Source organism: Schistocerca piceifrons, chromosome 7, assembly GCF_021461385.2.
Source record: "Schistocerca piceifrons isolate TAMUIC-IGC-003096 chromosome 7, iqSchPice1.1, whole genome shotgun sequence".
In the NCBI taxonomy this organism is placed as follows: Eukaryota; Metazoa; Arthropoda; class Insecta; order Orthoptera; family Acrididae; genus Schistocerca; species Schistocerca piceifrons.
The window spans coordinates 39,527,387-39,549,397 of record NC_060144.1 but is presented as its reverse complement, the minus strand read 5'-3'; the positions used below and the strand labels follow the sequence as shown (position 1 = coordinate 39,549,397).

General features: G+C 40.2%; 1 protein-coding gene and 1 pseudogene across 1 annotated transcript in view; both read left to right on the top strand.

Annotated features, from left to right (window-relative positions):
* Positions 1-22,011, top strand: part of LOC124805408 (ras-specific guanine nucleotide-releasing factor 1-like) — an 871,442-nt gene that overhangs the window by 401,241 nt on the left and 448,190 nt on the right. The window lies entirely within an intron of this gene.
* LOC124709228 lies at positions 5,378-5,495 on the top strand (annotated as a pseudogene).

Sequence of the window (22,011 nt, the reverse complement as noted above, 5' to 3'; positions counted from 1 at the left end):
GGCATATGTTCTTGTAGTAACATATGAAATATAGGAATAACATATAAGTCAATGTTTATGCTCTGTAGAGCTTGTCATATGGCCTTTCAAAGAGTCTGTCAGATGTTGCTGTTATTCACATATGTTTCTGTTATTGATAGGATGTGGAAGTGTAATTACTATCAAAGATCTTCAGGAGGAAAAAGGGGTAACTACAGAGGAAGTTAAGGGAGTAATTGCCTTATCAATGATAGAGATGAATCACAAGTTCAGAATGGGCAAGAACTCACCCATTACCTTTTCAAAGGAGCCAGTCGAGCATTTATCGTAGGGGTTTTGAGGGAACAATGGAAACCCAAAATCTAGATGGCTGGATGGGTATGTGAATTCCAACCTCAAGAATTTGAAACTTGTGTCCTGAAGTATGTTAGCAACAGTCATCAGAGTACCTAATAATGATAAATGATGCTTACAGCTGGCAGTAGAATGAAATGTATTTCTTTTATATATCTGCTGCAAAAGACTGGTATGTGCTTCATACAGAATTTTACAGAGGATGGGCCTCAGGATATGTTATTTGTTTGGATAAGAAAGCTTCATTTTATTCCCATATCATGCACAAGGTTTTTCAGATCAACTTGTTTAGGTAGGCATGATTACATGATGACACATATTATGGCTGGGTTCTAGACACCCCACCAGAACTTACCAAGAGATGATCATCTGTTTCACTAACACATTAAAGCATACTCATAACGTCATTCACCATCATCCAATCATAGATAACAACAATGTTAATACATACTACAGTCTTCCTGGACATTTTCTTATGATTTGTGGAAGGAAATTAATTGTCTAGGTGTGTGTATCTTGCCACTGACACTGACACACATCATATCCTTTTGAAGTTGTGCTGTGAAAAGGTAAGAATTGTAGCAGACTAGAATCAGATGGATGATAGCAGTTTATGTGTATGGAGGTCATTTGTGTGGGCTTCAATCACAAGTTTCGTATGGCATAGCTCACTGTACCACTGCTGGTGTTAGACAGTTGTGGGCATCTTGTATTACCGATGATTTCTGTGATGAGGGGAAATAGGCTGTATAGTGTTGTGCACTGACATCCTGTGGTAACCTATTATTTTCTGTGGCAGAATTTTCAATGAGAATTTCCCAACAGATCAGATGTGTATGGCTACAAACAGAGTGAGTACTAAAGGAACGTCTCCACAACATTACTGTATTCTGACACTCTCCTAGAGTGCCTAACTTCAGCCCTGTAGGACGTGATGGGACTACCAGAAAGTCACCGGTGACCACCTTGTAATGTAATGGCTCTAGATATCTGCTTGCTGCAACTATAGTTGAAGATGCCACAGATCATTATTCAGGTTATATGTGCTTCCATGTTCACATGTACTGTCTGGTGAAGGTGTGGCGTTCTGATGCAAATAGTTTAATTTTATGATTACATTTATTTACTTCTTGAAATAAATGATTTGTTTAATGTGATATTGCGATCACTGATTCTTACCAGTGGAAAATTACTTCCTCTGAAATATCTTGCACTGTATTCATTCTTGAATGAGTCATTTTTAAATGTAGTTCATTGTATGCTCTTGTGTTAAAATATCTACACCTACATCTCCATGATTACTCTGCAGTTCAAAGCTAAGTGCCTGGCAGAGGGTAAACAATGCAGGTTTCCCACTGTACTTAACCATTTTATGTTACAGTTCATGATACTTACTAAGCTGCCTGTTACTATGCTGGTCATAGATTGTCTTTTAATTTACATTGTAGAAAGTGTTTCATCATTTGACATTTGGTTTATGAGGTTAGCTACAGTGAACCATCTAGAAATAGTCATCAAATGGTACCACAAGTGTGTTTCAAGCTTTTTATATTTCACCTGGCTAGTGAATATAACTTTATCAAAAGATACAGCAGCAAATTTACTAGGGTATAGAAAACCTGGGCAGTATTTATCTTCAGCAGGTGAAATTCCAAGGACTTGTCAATAACAAATCTTAAAAGTACAAAAACTTGGAACTTGGGTTAAGGGATCAGACAGTTTTCTAAACAGGAGGATAGACTTAGGAAAAATGGATATTATGGTTGTAAACTGTTGTAAATATGTTGGGAAAACCAGAGCTCCAACTGCTCATAAAAACTGCTGAACCAGAAATTATTATAGGTACAAAAAGTTGGCTAAAGCCAGAAATAATTTCATACAAAGATTTTAGAGATCCTAACTGGGTTCAGAAAGAAAGCGTTAAATTCAGTTGGTGGTGGAATAATGATTGTTATGAGAAGTCTTTTATCTTGCAGTGAAATTTAAGTAGTTTGTTTTTGCAAGTTAGTGTGGATAGAGGTTATACTCAACCATTGGATTAAGTTAATAATTGGTTCCTTTCACTGACAACCGCCTCCCCCTCACCAAAGCAGGTGATGATAGTGGCTGAAGGGTTCAAGGAAAACTGCAGTCTCATTTTGAATAAGTACCTAACTCATAAAATTAAAGTTGTTGTTAACTTCAATTAGTCTTCAATATGTTGACCAAAATCCATGTTTAAAGTCGGCAGTAGTGTTGTGTCCATCAGAGTAATGAGGTAAATCAACACTCAAGAACACGCTGAACACTGCAGATCAATTAAGACATAAATGTATTTATTTACAATATATGCAGAATTAAGCATGCACAACTTTTTATTCTTGAGTTTCTCTGGAGATTGCAGTGGCTGGTTTAAATGTTTATTCTGCAGAGATATGAGTGGTGTGTAATGCTCTGTTTGCAGACGATGAAGATTCGCTCACATAATACGCATGCAGAGGAGGACATTCTGGAGCTCTGTGCCATGGTGGTGCTGACAGAGTTGGCTGTGGCTAAGTCTCAGACTGCACCAATCAGTCCACGTCCTGACATTTGCCTCATGACTGCCAGTAACATCTGCCAAAAAACCAGAGGTAGGACACCCACCTATGAGCACAGGTGGGTGTACCACGGACATTGCTGTAGACAGCAAAAACTATACTGCTGATGCAGTCTTGATGTCTGTGACAGACATCTCTGTGAATGGTGCAAGATGCTGCAGCTGCAGATGTGGCAGTGGGCGCATAGGTGGGCTTGGGTCAATCTCTGTGGCAGGGTTCTCTGATGACCCATTCAACTGAATGTCAGGCACCAGCAAGGGCTGCTTGCAGGCAGCAGTCTGGGATGCAGCCTGTATTTCTGAAACATGAAAATATACAGCAGGGTCACAATAATCATGAAAATGTTGTTGCTTTTGATTTTGTCAGTGGGTGCCTGTTTCGCTGCAAATGGTATAATGACCTCAGACAGGTGTCAGAATGATGATATTTTATTCCTAGTTTTGAGGCCTGTTAAAAGGATGACAGAAAACTTTGTCATTTGTAGTGATCTTTGTTGTGAGCCTGGCATCTGAAGCAGGACATTGAGGAAGAAATAGATGCAGCAGAATTTGGCAACAGTGACTGATTAATAGTTTTGCTAGCAGAGCATAATGAAAAGAGATGTAGTGCAAAAAGTGCTGAGAATCTACGACACAGCATTTTCCGTCTAGTGGAAAGCATAAAGTTTGGACATCTGAAACTTGAAAGTGTGAACAAAACCTTTGGCTTCACCATTCTTTTGAGAAGAGAATGATTCATTTCAGGTATTATGAATCTCATTTTGTTGTCAAACTTGTTGAAATTCCAGTGAAGAAAACTGCAGATCATTGTCCAAAATGATTGTTCATGGCAAATCTTCTACACAAAGCACAGAAGTGAGTGCTTGTATTGTTCTAGTGCTAGTCATAGACTTCATTGGAATCAAAAACTGATGTTTATTGTATGCAGTGATGATAATTATCCACTATACACTCCAAGTGAGGACTAGGAAAATCAGCATGGATGTGTTGCCAAGGACCATCACGTTTAGGCCAATTGAAAAATTTCTGGTGCCCACATTGTCCAGTTATCTGCACATGCATTGGACGGTCTTCTGTTCTGTACACTTGTGAAGCCCAAGCCACATACAGTGCTGGTACAATAGCTGTTTACTTCTAATGATTCCACAGTGTCCACTATGTAATGGTGTCAAAACATGTTGCTGGCTGTTGTGTTACAAATAGTATTTGTGTACTACTGCATCTAAAACTGATTTCAAATTATGAGGGCAACCCATTTGAATGTAATACTCGAGCAGTCATAGTGATTGATCCTGTATATATATATATATATATATATATATTTTTCATAAATTCTTGAGCTTCACAGGATAGGCTCCCTCTTTCAGTTACACTTGTAAATTGTTGCAGGTGTCATGGACCCTTAAACGTTTCAGCCTTTACCCTTAATCCTTTATGCTACTCCTTCCTTTGTGTGTATGGACTAGTACGAACCTAGACAGCTTTCTGTAGTCTGGAGGAACTCTAGAGAAAGTTTATGAGCCTGTTCTTTCCAACATTCATAAATCTTGATAATGCTAGAGGTATTAAGAATTTAAACTTACCAGTATAATTCCTATCAAATATGTGATCTGTATCACTATACTGCCCTTTTTCCCTTAGGAACAGTACTTATCCCTTACCTATGGGTTGATCCTATGGGTAACCTTTCTCCTGCCATTCTGGTAGGTGCACCCTCTCCTTCTTCCTATCTATGGTACAGGTCAATCCCCTTCTTGGTGCCCCTGCTCACACAGTATAGGTCAGCCTCTCATTGGTCTGCCTATCTGCCCTTTTTTACATTCACTGAAATCTGGGTGCACTCCCCCTTTATCCTTCACTAAATATTATCCAATATAATTAAAATCTACTTCAACCTCCAATCTTGCTCATTAATAGTTCACTGCATATCCTAGAGTCCTCCTTTGCTTTTCAACCTCTCTACCATACCTCTATACACCATTCATTACTTACGATATGTATGCATCAAAGGGGATACTCACTTTTCATAGGTTATCAGAGAGCCCCACTATTCAACAAGTTGTCAAGTCATTCTTATTTATATACTTATATATTTTTAGAATTAGTGAATGTAGAACCATCACCTATATTACCATGTGCTTATTCTTTACCATGTGCATGTACTTCCTCCTACAACACTTGATGGTTCTTACAAGCTCTCAAACTGTACTTTTCCTGTTTGTGTCTCTGTGTTTCTTTGTGTGTATGCATATGGGTAGTCATGTAGCTTGATTCTTTGGCCTACTTATGTGAAATAAGTTGAAGGTTTTAGAAAACCACGGAAATTGAAAAGGACATCAGCGATAGAAGTGTATGGATATGGAAAGAGGGAAAGATAGGTAGGTACTCAAATGAGAAGTAAGAAAGGAAAAAGTAGAGACGGTTGCTAAGATCGAAGAAGTGAAAGAAGATAGCCCCAAAGACAGGGGCAATGGCCTTGCCGCAGTGGATACACCGGTTCCCGTCAGATCACCGAAGTTAAGCGCTGTCGGGCGTGGTCGGCACTTGGATGGGTGAACATCCAGGCCGCCATGTGCTGTTGCCATTTTTCGGGGTGCACTCAGCCTCGTGATGCCAATTGAGGAGCTACTCGGCCGATTAGTAGCGGCTTCGGTCAAGAATACCATCATAACGACCGGGAGAGCGGTGTGCTGACTCCATGCCCCTCCTATCCGCATTGTCCACTGAGGATGACACGGCGGTCAGATGGTCCCGGTATGCCACTCGTGGCCTGAAGACGGAGTGCCCAAAGACAGGAATACCCTTCCCACCCCCTTTCCCAAGGATCGCTACTTCGCCAGTACTTGAGTGAGAAGCAGGAGGGGGTACAATGTTAAACTTCTCCTGCAGAACGGACCGTCTCACCTTCTCCTTTAAGTCCCCAAAGAAAAATCTTAGCAACCCCTATGGAATGGCAAATGGTGAAGAATCAGTTACACTTGTCTGTGAGGGTGAAAGGTGGTGTGTGTGTGTAGTGTTAGTCATTTTGTCCCTGCACTACCCAACCCTTTAAAATCGATACAAACCTTCCCTTCTGCATTACATCCTATAAGAGGTATAAAATATTCTTTATTAAGTATAAAACTATGTATCATATTATCACAAATGTATAATTATTCATACTATACCGTATCTTCCATCATCGTATACAAACTGGAGAAGGGATTGTTCTCCAAGAATAGCTTGGGTCAGAATAAGGCCTTATTATATGCTGGTTGGGTAGGCAAAAATATGACCTAACTATACGTGGAGACTGCGTCGGCTCCTGTCGACATTACAATTGAGACCGCAGGATAAGTCCCGAAGACCGGCGAGAGTGCCCCTGGAATAACTGAGGAGGACATCATAAAATGTCCTAGCGGGCACAACTCCCTACCATCTAACCACATCTAACCACTGAAGTTGATTTAAATACTTTCAAACACTTAGTGGGTCCAATTCTCCACCATTTTTTGTTAATTTCTTATCCCTCGCCATTCATCGATACCTCTACACACAGGTTTGTATGGAAAACTGGTGAAGAGATTACTTACAAAGACTAATTTAGGCAAAAATAGAGCCTAAATATACATGGATGGCATTTATATTATATTATGTGTTATGTTATGTTTCCTCTAAATCTTTATCTCTTGTCAAACTAATGTTTCCTAGTAACACCCATATACAAAATTAAAACCTTATTATCATCGGATTCGAGACCCTTGATGATTAGAGTTGAGTGTGCTGTCAACTCACATTTACATCGGGACTAGAGCGGAGCCTGCTGTTAACTTATAACTATATCAGGTATTAAGTGTTTGGGATGTAAATACAGATGTACCTAATCGGCAATCCACTGCAGGCAAAACTTAGAGACTATTGCTGACTAGAGCAAAATGTGTTATTGGCTTAGATATTACGAGACATTACCATATGCTTCAGCCCTGATTCGATATAACAACCAGGAGTCACAGCACCCATAAAACAAGTAAGACTTTGTATAATGACAAGAACACTGATTTGCTGCAAATCTTGCTTTTCTGCCACATCAAGTTGAGTATGCCAAAGTAACTGAACTATATGACAGTATAAGCATTTGAGGATAGAATACAGGATACTATAAGATTTGAAGAGAATTCGGTGTAGGAAAATGAATATGGAAGTAACACCGAATACAACTTGGGATCTAACAGATCTGACATTAACCTCACTCACTTTCTTACGGACCAATACTTCTCATTAAATTTTGTGTGAAAGTCTTCTCACAACAAAACAATCACCACTTTACTATGTAACCCAACAGCAGGTACAGTTATCCTATTTTCTGCTTTGTCATGGACAAGTTTGAGTTCTTTCCATGAGTCATCTATAACCTTGTTGTTATCATTAAGTTCTGAACCTTGATGAGCTGGAATGTTGTCTGGGTTTACCCTCTGAGCAACTTTTTGGTCAATTATTTCCTCTACCTGTTCCTCCAGACCACTTATATTTATGGTGCCTGAGGTTGCCAGCTTTTCTTTAAAATTTCTCTCCACATCATCGACTCGAGTTTTGACACCTACAATTTGCGATTGGACAATAGGGATCAGCTTACCCTGTCTTTCTACACTCTCATTTAAGATATGTAGTCTTTGTTTCACTGCATCGAATGTAACATTACACACACTCTGAAATTACTCTAATTTTTGATTAAATTCAGACTCTATATTGTTACACTGGTCTTCAATATCAAATTCCAATTTCTGGGTGAACTTCTGAAATTGATCATCCTGCTTTTGTCTAAAATCTGTAAACATTTGATTCATTTGGACAGTTAAAGAATTTCTTAATTAATTCTTTAAATCTAATTGTAAATTTTCCACTTTGTCATTTAATACATCAAACTTAGAATTTAGAGCATCTAACTTAGCATTTAGTTCTTTTCTTAAAGAAGCATTTTGATCACTCAGTTCTTTTCTTAGAGCCACTGAATCTGCTCTTTGGGATTTAAGTAAATTCACTGCCTCAAACCAGTCAGGCCCTTCTTTAGCAATTCTCATAGCCATGGCTGGTTCCGATGTATCTCCAACTTGTTGTATACTATCCATGCTTCTATAGACTTTAGCTGTTGTGAGCATCTAATACTGATTTCAGTTATGACAATTACACAGTAAAAGTTCATCCCACTGTATTTTATAACACTTTTTACTAGAATAATAAAGTTTTTATTTCACGCTCACCTGGCATAGAATTCTCGCTGTCTAGGTGAGCGAGAGTAGAATTGGCACCATTGAATAGCACAGGCACTAGCAGCGTCGAACGTTGGTTGCAGCATTGGCATCAGCGAACGGACACGAAGTCAGCAACGGTGAACAGCAGCCATAGTAATCAGCAACAGTGGCGGGTTACTGCATCGGTGGCTGGTTACTGCATCATCGTCGGTTGGTTACTGCGTCGGCATCATTGGCTGGTTACTGCGTTGGCATCATTGGCTGGTTACTGTGCTGATGTTGGTTGGTTACTGAGTCTGCGTAGGCATGATGTGAGTGGGTGAGAAATACTTCCTCCCCACACCAAAAACTCCTTAGTCATAAAGTTGAAATCTTCTCTCTGTTCTCCTAATGTTATTACTTTTTTCCATCTTATATTGGGTTGCATTCTCAACTTTCTTCCTTTGGTTTATTGGACAGCGTGCAATTAGTCGAAACAGTTTCTCAGTCTTGTTAATACTGGTTGCCATGGCAACTCTCAATGTCTTCTAGTCTCCATTTACTTCAAAAATTCCTCCTTTTCCAGTCCTGATCATATTGGTCACCATGTTCTGGTAGTTTCCAGTGACTAGAGGAAGCAATGTGGTGCTGGTGTGCAAGACTCACACGTCCCCTCCATCATTGGCCTTACTTGGAGGTGCTTTGCCAATCTTCTTTTCCAGATAGTTGGCTACAATGATCTGCTCAACTTCTTCTCCAAAGATATGGTGCTGTTTGTAGGAATTTTCTCTACTCTTAAAATGATTGCATACGCTCAAGATACTTTTAAATCAATCCTACTATATATCACTTCTACAAACAGAACACCACATAACAGTTTTCACATAAATGAATCATATTTTGTAAGCCCAATGACTCGTGGTCCTTCAGAAACTCTTACATACTTTTACAATAAATACAGTTCCAAAAACCTTTCAAGGTCCTCGCAAGTCCACCATCTGCAACTCTAGAGAGTTGGCAAGTAAATGTATTTTCTTTTCTTTTACACAATTCAACTGTTCACAATAATGACTGACATAGCACCGTCATGGAGTAAGGCACGCTTGCTCCTTGCGCTGGGCTTGTAGTTTCTGTGGCGAGCACGGCAACCACTTGCCCACATCGATCAACCGCCCACATTGTAGCATTCTCTTGACACATGTTGAGCCTGCGCACACAGAAAACCAGCAAGAGGTAGACACTCTTGTGTGTCTCATGCTCAAACGTAAAATATCGGGTGTTCAAGATGGTGGAAAGCCGAGGGTCTCTAGAATTTGCGTCAAAATTCTTGAGGAACTACACAGGCACTTAAACTTCCTGGCAGATCAGGCACTACATGCTTTTGTGCATAAAAATAAATAAAACTAAAGAAAGCATGTTTCAACTTTTTAAATGAGTGCTGAATTCTTCATTTCATTGGAAAGGGGAATTTTTGGATTGAAAGCTATGCAAAAGAGAAGCAGTTTGTGCCTATTTTCAAATTAATTTTGTGTAGAAGTTTAGTTTACCATGATCAGCTTGTAGGTCTCATACATTTATAGGAGAATGTAACCTCCAGACGGCCTCTCAATTCTTAGTTGGGATGAGAATAGTGGATATCAGTGACTTGTCCCAAGTATTCAGTTTAAGTATTGGAAAATGAACACTTTTGTAACAGACACTTAAACACTGATTCAGTTGCAACTTGAATAAGAGATACAAAATTTTTGAGATAGTGTAACAGTGCTAGTCTGTCTGAGGGTAAACTATTGCTTTAAATGTTGTGTCAGGTACTGTGGGAGTCAGCACTGACACAAACAAGGAATGAGAAAAGTTGTGATGGCCATTGGCAGGAATCTAAAATGATCTGTATATAACACTTGCAGGTTAATAGAACACTTTATTTTTAAAATGGAAGGAAACACAACTTATCTTTGCATTATGAGGTGGCTTGATTTGCTTCCTATGTCTCTTACATGCAATTACTTTTGCACACTATTACTACTCACCGAATGTAGGCTAATTATCACCTGCCTATTACTCACTACTTCACTACTGATGCTGTCAAAATCTGTGACAAATTTGGGGCTGACCAGTGAATGGTAGGTGGTTAAGTCAGTGCGGACAGGGGATGCTGAACTCTGTCTTGCTGGAGGTGTGGCACTGCCTACTTTTTCCATTGGTGCACAGGTCAGCACCTTCTTGAAGCCATTTTGTGGCATTGCACTGATCGGTGTGCAGTCAGTGCTGCAGGACTGCACAAGCTGTGCCTTAGTGATGTAGGGAGCCATCTTACGACAATGGGTGAGGGTGCAGGAAGCTTAATGGCATGGGAAGCCTGAAGCCACAACTGGGACTGACACTGAGCCCCTGGCCATGCCCTAACATCAGTCCTGTGCCCAGAGGGGACATCATTCAGATAACACCCAAAAAGGCGCCTACCCTCTTGCTGGTCCAATGAAAAACAGAGAGGGCAGAGATGACAGTGCTGATGATGTAATGACGATGACTAGGACAAGTCCATGGAGGGCGCTGGGATGCGTGCCAGGAAGGTGAGCTGCTGTGGTGGTGAAGGTGATTGATCTGGCTCCATCAGATCAGCAGGCAGTGCCAAAGAGGCCTTGCGGTGGCAGCCACACCAGCCACAAGATCCCGATATGATGCAAATGTGAGGACGTTAAAACTGCAGAAGAATCTTGCAATCGACAGGCTTGAGTCTGGTTCTTATGGAAGCGCAGCAACCCAGCAAGAACCTGAATTAAATACATGCAAGTGGCCAAATTTTGAAGAATGATTTCTCTCTTCCAGCGCCTGGTGTGATCAAAACCTCTGAAAAGAATAAGGTCGTTAGGCACAAAACAATACTTGTGGAATGTGGCATGCACCAAGTGGTGCAGTGGATGCAGTAGTTGGAGCAGTGTGCGATGGTATTGTCCACGAGAAAGCTCCGCCAGTGATGGACCATCACAGGGCTGGGAGCAGTTGGTTGCAAAGAAGAACAGCATTTGCTCCCACATGTGGGAGACACGTAGTTTGTTGATCTGTTGCTTGAAGGTGTGAATGAATTCTTCAGCAGCTCCGTTTGACTGAGGATGAAACGGAGTACTAGTGAGGTGAGTTATACCATTGGCTGTACAAAACTGTTCACAGTCTTGAGCTGTAAACTGTGGCCCATTGTCTATAACCAACTACTCTTGGAAACCTTTCCCACAGATAATGGATAACAAAGCCTGAATGGTACTACACAATGTAGTAGAGTTCATGGACACTGCAAACGGATGTTTGCTAAAAGAGTCCACAACAATAAGCCAACAAGTGTTCTAGAAGGGACCAGCAAGGTCAATATGCACTTGTTGCCATGGCAATTGAGACGCTGGCCAAGCTGAAAACGTTTGTGGTGGGGTCAATTGGATTTTCAGCTGTACTTGTTTATCACTTTGTGTTACACTGCAAATGGGAGCTATCTTCAAATCTTCTATGGCACTGTCACACGAGTCCTGATGGTCAATAATTTGTAACATTTGTTTCAAAGTAGGATCAGAATGTTTGAGAACTTGTTCATGAATCCTACTGCCTGGCACATTGTATGTAATGACATCACGAGTCGTTGTGTCAGTGTAGCACTGTCCACAGCTAAATTGAAAATGGTGCTCTCCTGTCAAACTCTGAAGTTCAGTGACCTGCTGATGGTGTGTCCATTCTGGCTTTTTCCACAATTGAAAGAATGTGTTACAAGCTTCAGCAACCTGTACCTGTTCCTCACATTTGGTGAGGAAGGAAACGAAATCTTCAAAAACTAATAACTCTGACCTACTAGTCAGGAATAACTTCTGAGTGAGGAGGTAAACTCCTGTGCTGGTCATTGACAAGAAAAAAGAAAGTTTCACAGTATTGCGCTTGATATGTAGCATACTGAGCATTGAACCAAGTTTATCACATGTTTCATTCTTATTGTTGTTCACTGAAAGCTCGGAACAGTGGAATGCACAGAGGCAGTGTCGTGGATGTGGCCGGCTGTTGTAATGGAGTTGATGCACTGGCTGGTGCATTAATGAGCTGCTGGGCTGCCATCATAAACTGTGACATTTGGTGATTCTGAAAGTGAATAAACTGCATTAGATCAAAGCCAGCAGCAACTGGAGTCACAGGCGCAGGTGGCATAGGAGGCAGGTTAGAGGCCATTTTGATGTGAGAAGCACCCCAACAAATAAATTATAAGCAATGTAGGTACACAAGTAACAAAAGTTAGTTGCAATTTTCCTCTGGAAAAAAAAAGAAAGAAATATTGGTGATGTTCTGTGATGGAGTGGTGAAGAGCAAAAGCATCATTTGTTCTTTAATACATGGCAGCAAATGTTGTGTTCCCTATTTTGGGAGTCAGCACCAACACAAATAAGGAAGGAGAAAAGTTGCAATGGCCAATGGCAGGAATACAAAATGATCTGTATGTAACACTTGCAGATTAATAGAAACTTTATTTCTAAAAGGGAAAGAAACATAACTTAACTTATTAAAACCTAGAAACCCGCCTCAATTGCGTAAAAAGCACTTAGTGTTAACCTAGTTTTCGGCGTAGATAACTACACCTTCTTCAGAACAATAAAACCCAAAAGTGCCTAAGAAGACCTTTGTCAATGATTAAAAGAACAACATAGCTAAACATTAATAAATGAAAAAAAGGAAAACACAAACAGTACATATGTACAAAGTCTAAACCACTACTTAACTTAATGGTGTAAACTCCACCTCACACCGGCATATGTTCGATGGGCAGTGATCCTCCATGAACTGCAATGTGGAATTGTAGAATTGTTCTACATTCACCTGCACCTCTACCTTTTCTCAGCAGTGTCTTGTGAACAGAATGTTGTCTGTCATCCACAGAGTCCTGTTTGAGTTCACAGAGCATTTCTGTAATACTCATATGTTGATCAAACCCACTAGTAAAAAAAAGGAGAGAAAAGAAAAAAAGAAACTAGAAGCCTATCTTTGAATTGCTGTGATATTTTCCTTTAATTGAATCTGGTCAGAACTCCAAACACTTGAGCAGTATCAAATGTGGGTCATGTTGTTTTCTACAATTGGTGTTCTTTATAGAACAGCTGCACTTTTCTAAAATTCTCCCAATAAACTGAAATTGACTATTCACCATACCTACAGCCATCCTTATGTGCTTGTTCCATTTCATATCATTGTGTCAATTTTCACCTAGATGTTTAATCAGTGTGATTGGGTTAAACAGCACCGGAATCTCACTTCTGCACTGTCATAGACAATTCCCGAGTGAAAGTCAGCAGCATTTCAAAAGGCTTAACTTACCTTTTTCTGTATTTAGAGCAAGCTGCCATTCATTACACCAAATAGAAATAGTGTCTAAGTCATCCTGTATTGTCCTGCAGTTGCTGAATGATTACATTTTCCTGTTATCAGCAAACTTTCACAGATTGCTGTTCACCCTACCTATCTGATCTTTTATTGTCTAGAACACAATGGTGGTCCAATCACACCTCCATGGGGCACTCGCGGTGACACCCTTGTCTCTGATAAACACCAGGATAATGTGTTAGATTCTACTATGTAAGAAGTCTTCGAGCCACTCATATATCTGAGAGCCTACTCCTACGCTCAGACCTACATTAGGGCTCTACAGTGGGACACTGTGTCAAACAATTTCTGGAAACCTAGGAATATGGAATCTGCCTGTTACTACCTTTCACCCATGATTCACGGGGTATCATGTGAGGAAAGGGCAAACTGAGTTTTGCACAAGCAATACTTTCTAATTCCTTGCTAATTTGTAGACACGCGCTCTCATGTTTCAAGGAAATTTATTATATTTGAATAAGCTCAACAATTCTGCTGCAGACTGATGTTAAGGATATTGGTCTGTAATTTTCTGTGTCCATCCTTTTACAGTTTTTATATACAGGAGGGTCAGTATATTTCTAAGATCGATTGACTGCAAAATAGCAAGTCAGTTACATATCGGGCATATGTCAGTGATTTTTGGAGTCGGTGGTCAGGACCCGGCAAAATGATTGAAAGGACTCAGTTGTGCCACCAAATACAACAGGTTTAATGAAGTGATGTGTTTGGCAGATGTGTACATTTACTTGAACAGTACAGTCTAGCGGTGGTTCAAGAATGACAAAGAGTTCATTATCTGGGGCAAATTCCAGGCTGAATTGAAGGAAACATTTGCAGATAGAGGAACAAGTCCACTTAATGGAAGAACAATTGGAAACCTTAGGCCAATGACATGGGAAAATGACACACTCTTACATACAGAATGTTTTGGTACTATATTACATTATGAGCTTGAACATGACAGAAGCTGATAAAATCTCACTTTTGATGATTTGCGTTATGGAAGATAAGATCGGTAATGGATATCACAACAACCAAGGAACTCATCATGTGGTGCCAGCGCATTGAGGGAATGCAGCAGAAAAAGAGTCAGACAAAAGAAGTATGACGAACTCCCAAATGTGGTCCTTGTGGCAGTTGCGGAGGAACACCATGGCCTTCTTTCTCTTATGCACCTTGTAGTAAGAGAAGAAATACAGCACTATATGGAAAGATGGCAGCCATGAATGCCGACTCCTTGCATCAGGAGGTAATAGTGAATGTTTACAAATGGGTGCATTGGTGTTGAATACACCACAAGTGGTACATGCCAGGAAGAACAGGTTCAGCCAACTCAGACTTATGCTGTAACCATCAAACAACAACCCAGCATCCAACCAGCACAGATACAACCAACTCCTCTGCCAAGCATAATGACCCACCTAAGAACAGACACTCGGAGGACAGAGGAGAACACACCAGAATGTTCTCCTTGTGGATGCCCTGGTCACATTGCACATTACTGCTGAGGAAAAATATGAGTTTTGATGATTACTTTGCAGCCAGACACCTACCATCACAACACATCTATTTATTCGAGCCAACTGCAAATGATTGTAGCTGACCTGTGGGATAAAGTCCATTGCTGCACTTTGACGAGGTTGTTCCCCAAAATGCTACAGCTGTTCACCTATCACTGCACAGAGGTACAAGCCACTGAACTCTGGAAATCTAAGTGAGATGACCATCTATGGAGGGGAGGCCGCCATGGACAACAGTTACCAAGATATTAGGATACCTCATCGACAGTCAACCTGTCCAGACACTATGCTTATTGTCTCAGACTAAAGAAGACTATGCTCTGTGGTACAAAAAAAAATTGTGCTGAAGAATGCAAATGAGAAACGCTTCCAGGCAATAGAAACATGTGTTGCAAGAATAACTATCAATGACAGAATGTTGTCCTTCAAATTTTTTGCTTCAACATAATGTGGTCATAATGTTGTTCTCAGCTGGAACTTCTTACAGGCATCACAAGCAATGGTAGACTGCAAAACATCAGAGCTCCAAATTGATGAAGCTATTCCAGCAAGGACACATAATAAACATTGTTCTGGGCAGTCGTTTGTCATTGAAGATGTTATCCTATCATCACCAATGAGGTGATTTCCAATTGTCAATCTAGATGCTCAATTAAACAGGAAAGCTTTTATTGATTGTAAAAAAATTACTCAGGCTCCCAAAAGAAATCTACATATCACCAGTGATTACGAGCATTATATGTAGTTAAGAAGACTTTGGATCACTAATTGTCATGAGCAGCCACAACTCATCCCTAAAGGTATGTACGTAGAAACAGCCAAACCAATCCAGGATTGGTGTCCTGTGCCATTGATGATAAATCATGCTCCACAACCATTACAGACAGTGCATTGGATTGACACACTGCCCAATGTAGACTCTTGATGGAGGTCCGAGCATACAGAATGGGTTGCGAGGTACATGACCAGTGTGAAGGCTTTTTAAGCAATAGAACCAAGTAAATTGTCACTGACAGTGAATGTTCATCAGAGACAGGAGTATCATCAAGAGTGTCCCAGGGAAGTGTGATGTACTGGGTGGTTGTAATTAAACTTTTCCTATTTAACACATTATAACATGGAAACTAATTACCATACGAGTATCAAACTTCGTAGCGTTAATGTCAAGGACACAGGGAAGAGAAATAATGTGGAATCAATTCAACTGAAACACTTTTAATGTGTTGCTATGGTGCATCATACAATTACATACCAGTACCATTACTACTACAAAGGGGGCTCAATATGGTGCCCATCAGTGTCCAGAAGTGACTGAAAGTGCAGGGTTGCATTCTGCACACCAGAATGAAGCATGTCTGTAAGTCTGCTGGCTACCTCTCTTGATATGCTGCGCTTCAGAGCAGCACATTTGTGAATGTTCCCCTGGTAAATCCTGTCCTTCAGGTAACCCCACAACCAGAAACCACAGGGAGTGAGATCAGGTGATCATCCTGGCCAAGCATTTGGAAATGATCAGCAGCTAATTCGATCATTTGCAAATATGTTCCAGAGGAATGGGTGAACTTCATGAGTGATGTGTAATGGGGTCCCATCTTGCATTAAAACTGTTAAGTTCACTGCATCTCTCTCCTGTAGGGTGGGTATGACAGGCTGACAAAACATATTATAGTAATGCTGGGCAGTCACACTGCACATCTGTGATCATTGAGCACCAGCCTGTTCGAAAAAGAATGGGCCAATGATGAATGTAGCTGTGAAGCCACACCATATAGTGACACATTCACCATATGGAGGAACTTCTTGCACAGTGACTGGAGGTGAAGATCCCCCATCGGCAACTCTGTGTGTTCATCTCACACGTCAGAGAGAAATGAGCTCCATCTGTCCACAGGATGGTCCAGGGCCAGCCCTTGTCAACTCAGACAGAGATAGTGGAGGGCAAAGTCAAAACGTCATTATGCATCGTGTTTGCAAGCTGCTATACGAAACAGATCTTGTAGGGATACCATTTGAGAATGGTTTGAAGCACCTTCCATACAGTGGACCACGGGATGTTCAACTGTCGTGACACAGCATGTGCACTACCTGATGATTGGGAATTGTTCACAGTGCTGTCTGCCATAGCAATAGTGATTTCATCAACCACATATGGTGCAACAGGTCGTCGGCCTCTTCTCGGAGTGATGCTCAGTTCTCCAGTTGGTTTGAACTTCTTCATCATGCTCCACACAGCAGGTGGAGAAAGAGGACTGTTCTGTTATCCTTTCAACCAGCAATATTCCCGAAGTGCAGCTGCACCAAACCCGACTTGACATGTCAATAAGTGCACTGCAACTGGTCAGGTGTAGGAGACTATGAATCATGATGACTGAACACGGCACCTAGTGGGCATAGTTGGAACTGGACAGTGGCACTGTGACGGTTGGAAATCCTGCAGCCCATACTCCTGACAGTAATGCTACCAAGTTTGATTTAGTTTCCATGTTATAATGTATTAAATAGGGAAAGTTTAATTATAGCCTTCTGGTACATAAGTAATGTGATGGATGGGGTGAGTAGCAATCTGCAACTGTTCGCTGGTGATTTTGTATAGTGTACACAGAAGTATTGTCATTGAGTAAATGTAAAGGGATACAGGATGGCTTAGAGAGAATTTCTATTTTTTGTGTTGAATGGTTGCTCACTCTAGATGTAGAAAAATGTAAATTAAGGCAGATAAGTAGGAAAAACAATCCTTTAGCGTTTGAATATAATATTAGTGTGTGTTGCTTGATCTGGTCTTGCCAATTAAATATCTAGACATAACAATGCAAAGTGAATGGAATGGAATGAGCACATATGGACAACAGTAGGGAAGACATGGTTGACTTTGGTTCATTAGGAGACCTTTGGAATATCCACAATGTTGGACTGAAGGAAGACACCAAAACAATTCAGAGACATCCTACTAAATTTGTTACTGGTAGGTTTGTTCAACATAAAAGTATTATGGAGATGCTTTGTGAACTCAAATGAGTACCTGTGGAGGGGATACATCATTCTTTTCTGAAACGCTATTGAGAAAATTTAATGAACCAGCGTTTGCAGCTGACTGCAGAACATTTCTGCTGCCGCCAATGTGTATTCCACATAAGGACCAAGAAGGCAAGGTAAGAAAAAGTATGGCATGTATAGAGGAATATAGGCAGTCAGTTAAACCTCACTCCATTTGTGAGTGGAGCAGGAAAGCAAATGACTAGTAATGGTACAAGGACCCCTCTGCCAAGTATGTAAATGGATGTAGATATGGAGAGTAGATGTAGATTAAACTATTATTAAACAACCAATCAGATCATTCTACATCAGTTTTTGGATGGTTCAGATTCAGAGTGGAGAAAAGACAGACCAGGTAGGCAAGGTAAAACACTGCATCGACACTGGAGATCGTCCATGGATTGTAGGCGGCATCACTGGCTGAATGATGAATAATCCAGGAGTAAGTGGACAAGATGTTGCAAGATGACATTGTTGAACCTTCAGTGAGTCCTTTGTCCTCTTTATGGTCCTTACGAAGAAGGATGGCACACTGCCTTTCTGCATCAGCTACCGACAACTGAACAGAATCGTGAAAATTGATGTCTATTCAGTGCTATTCATTGATGACACCTTAAGCTGCTTGAGAGGGGCAAAGTATTTATAAAATGTGGACAAGTAGACTGGCATAGATATTACAGTAATGTTTCTGCAACTGTTATGGCAGAATTGGATGGCTGGTAAAAACATCTCATGATTAACTTGAGTTTGTGTAGGCTTGTTGCTTTCATCCAGATAACTTTGCAGTCGGATTCAATTTCAGTGTTGAAAGACACAATATATTTGTCAATTGCAGTGAACATTGTACCTCTTACATTGTCTAAACTGTCTTTTCAATATATGTTTCATTCCTCATTAAATATATCAGAAATTTCTGCTTTAGGTTCTTGCCAGCTGTCAGTGGCAAGTATAGTTTTAGTATAACAACCTTCCTGGAGGGTAATAAATTCAGCGACTTTATTATGAATGCTTCTGCAATTTAATAGTAAAATGTTGACATTAAAAGTGAATTTTTGTAGTATGCAATCTGGTTTCCCTCTGGCAAGTGTTCATCAGGGGACCTCAAACTGTTGCCTCCTGTGTGCTCCATAAATACTCTGCTACCTGAGTAGCTGCTTCCACTGTGTAGTGCACTCCTGTCCCCTGAAGAGGAATCCTACAGTTCTGTGCTCTGTAACACAGGTTCGCAAATACACAGTCAAAACAGTCACAGAATAGACAAAGCTTCTGGTTGAGACTCTCCACGCGGCTCCAAACAAAAGAACTTAGATCAAGTCTTGGTATGACATTGCTATTGTAAGCTCTGCTTGCACCCTTTGAATGAGACCAGCAGTCTTCACCATTTCCACCAGTCACCTGCATTAACTCAGGATGCCTGCAGAACCCAAGGGACAGGTATCATTGGTGACAACATGAACCACAACTATAAGATGAGTGCACCCAGCACACTCAGTGTTCAGCCTCCTATACATCACAGATGAGCCCAACCTTGCCTCCCAGGTGCCAACAGAGTGCACATTGAACTTCTTAAATCCTGGAACACTATTTTCCCCAAAGGGCTCCATAATGTGCCTAACATTATAGCTCCTGATAACTAGCAACATCCCCTCCCAAAGCTTGCTCATGTCCTGTGTAAGTAGCAGTCACTTGTCCGTATGTAGGGTGATCTGGAAAGGCCAGACAAGCAGTCCCCACATTTACTCTCCACTATAAGTGATGCAAATACATTACATCCAGCCACTCATACTGCTGTGAATGTGGTCATCCCCCATTGAATACACTGGAATTTTTCTCAGCAGCAGAGCCTGTGGTCAAAACAAGTGGTACTAAATGCTTTCTCCAAAAACTATTTTGAGCAATTAATTCTGAAACTCACATGAAGTGTAAATTGCTTGTGGGGGCTCAGTGTTGTAATAACATATTAGACCTCTTGCCTTCTAAGTATCTGAGCAAATGGAGAGCGTCATGATGAATGTAGGGATCAGTGGCCACAAGATTGTTGTAGTAAGACTGAATACTGTAACATCCAAATCCGCCAAAGCTAAACACAAAATATATCTCTTTAATAAAGCAGATAAAAATTTGCTTAGTGCCTTCTTGAGAGACATTCTCTATACCTTCCAAACTAACTATGTAAGTGTAGACCAGCTGTGGCTTGGATTCAGAGAAATAGTATTGATGACAATTGGGAGTTTCATACTAAGTGAGCAGATAACAGACTGAACAGGTTCCTCATAGTACACAAATGAGGTCATGATGCATAATTAATGAAGAAAGTATGCCCGATTTAAAACAGTGTAAAATCTCCAAGATTTCTGATTTTTTACAGGAGACTGAAGTTTAATGACTTCAGTGCAAGATACTTTTATAAGTTTCAAGCACTAAAATCTTTCTCAAATCCTGGCAGCAAATCCAAAGAGATTCTCATCATTTTTTAAATATGCCAGTGGTATGACTCAGTATCTTCATCATGCAATGGCAGTGATAATCTAACTCACAACAGTGTCCCTAAAGCACAGTTGCTACACACAGATTTCTGTAATTCCTTCATCAAAAAAGTACAGTATATATACCAGAAACTGAATTAAGGACAGCTACCAACATGAATTACTTAGTAGTAGAACCCTCGGTGTAGCAAGCAACTTTAGTCACTCAGTAAGGGCAAGTCATGTTTCTTTTGGAGTATGATGATGAAATAGTTTTATTTGTAACAGACATATGACAAAAGATCCATACCAAATGACTGGATACTTGCTCAGTTTACATCAATACACAAGAAACTAAATAGAAGTAATTTACTACATTATAAACCCACATCACTGACATCAATTTGTAGTACAATTTTGGAACATATACTGTGTTTGAACATCAAAATCCTTGCAGAAAATGATCTATTGACACACAGCCATCACAAAATTTGAAAACATCATTCTTGTGAATCACAACTTGCTCTTTATTCAGATGAAGTAATCAGAACAGAGGATCTAAAATTTATTTCAGATTTCTAGATTTCCTGAAGACGTTTGTCATTATTCGTAACAAGCGGCTTCTAATCAGATTGAATGCCTTTGGAGTATTGTCTTCATTCTCTGACTGAATTTGTGATTTCTGGATTACAGTTCTTGGTAACTGGTGGAGAGTCATTGAGTGAAGCATAAGCAATGTGTGACACCTCACCTGCACCTCCCAATTTCACCCCCTTTCCAGGGAAGTGTGATAGGTCTTTTGCTGTTCCTGATCTATATAATCAATTTAGGAGACAATTTAATCAGTACTCTTAGATTGTTTGTAGATGTTTCTTATATTTACTGGCTCATGAAGACATCAGAAAATCAATACAAATTGGAAAATGCGAGAAGTGATAGTTGACCCTGCACAGTAAAAAATGAGGTCCTCCACATGGGTACTAAAAACTTTCTGTTAAATTTTGGTTACATGATAAACCATATAAATTTAAAGGTTGTTGATTCAACTAAGTACCTGTGGATTACAATTATGAACAACTTAAATTGTTGCCATCATACTGCAATTTTGTTGAGAAGTCAAAGCAAAAACTCTTTTTTATTGGTAGCAAATGTAGCAAGTCTACTGAATAGATTATTAATAGGAGCATATTTATTTTACTTTTGTTTAAATATTTTATTTATTATCAAAGAAAAATAGTAATTAACAAATGCAGAGTCATAATTTCCCAATAAAGGCAATCTATTTTTATTTTCATGAAGGTTAGTTCAAACATGAGGTTCCCTAGGTGGTAGATCCACAAGGAAAGGGGTAGGCAGCATCTGGCAACACTGCATCCACAGCTGCTCTCCCACTCTCAGTCCCAACCTTCTTCACTCCTCTTTGCCATTCAGTGCTTGTCTAGGACCCATCCATGTTGGAAGTCCCAGTCACTGCTATCTGCTGAAATCTG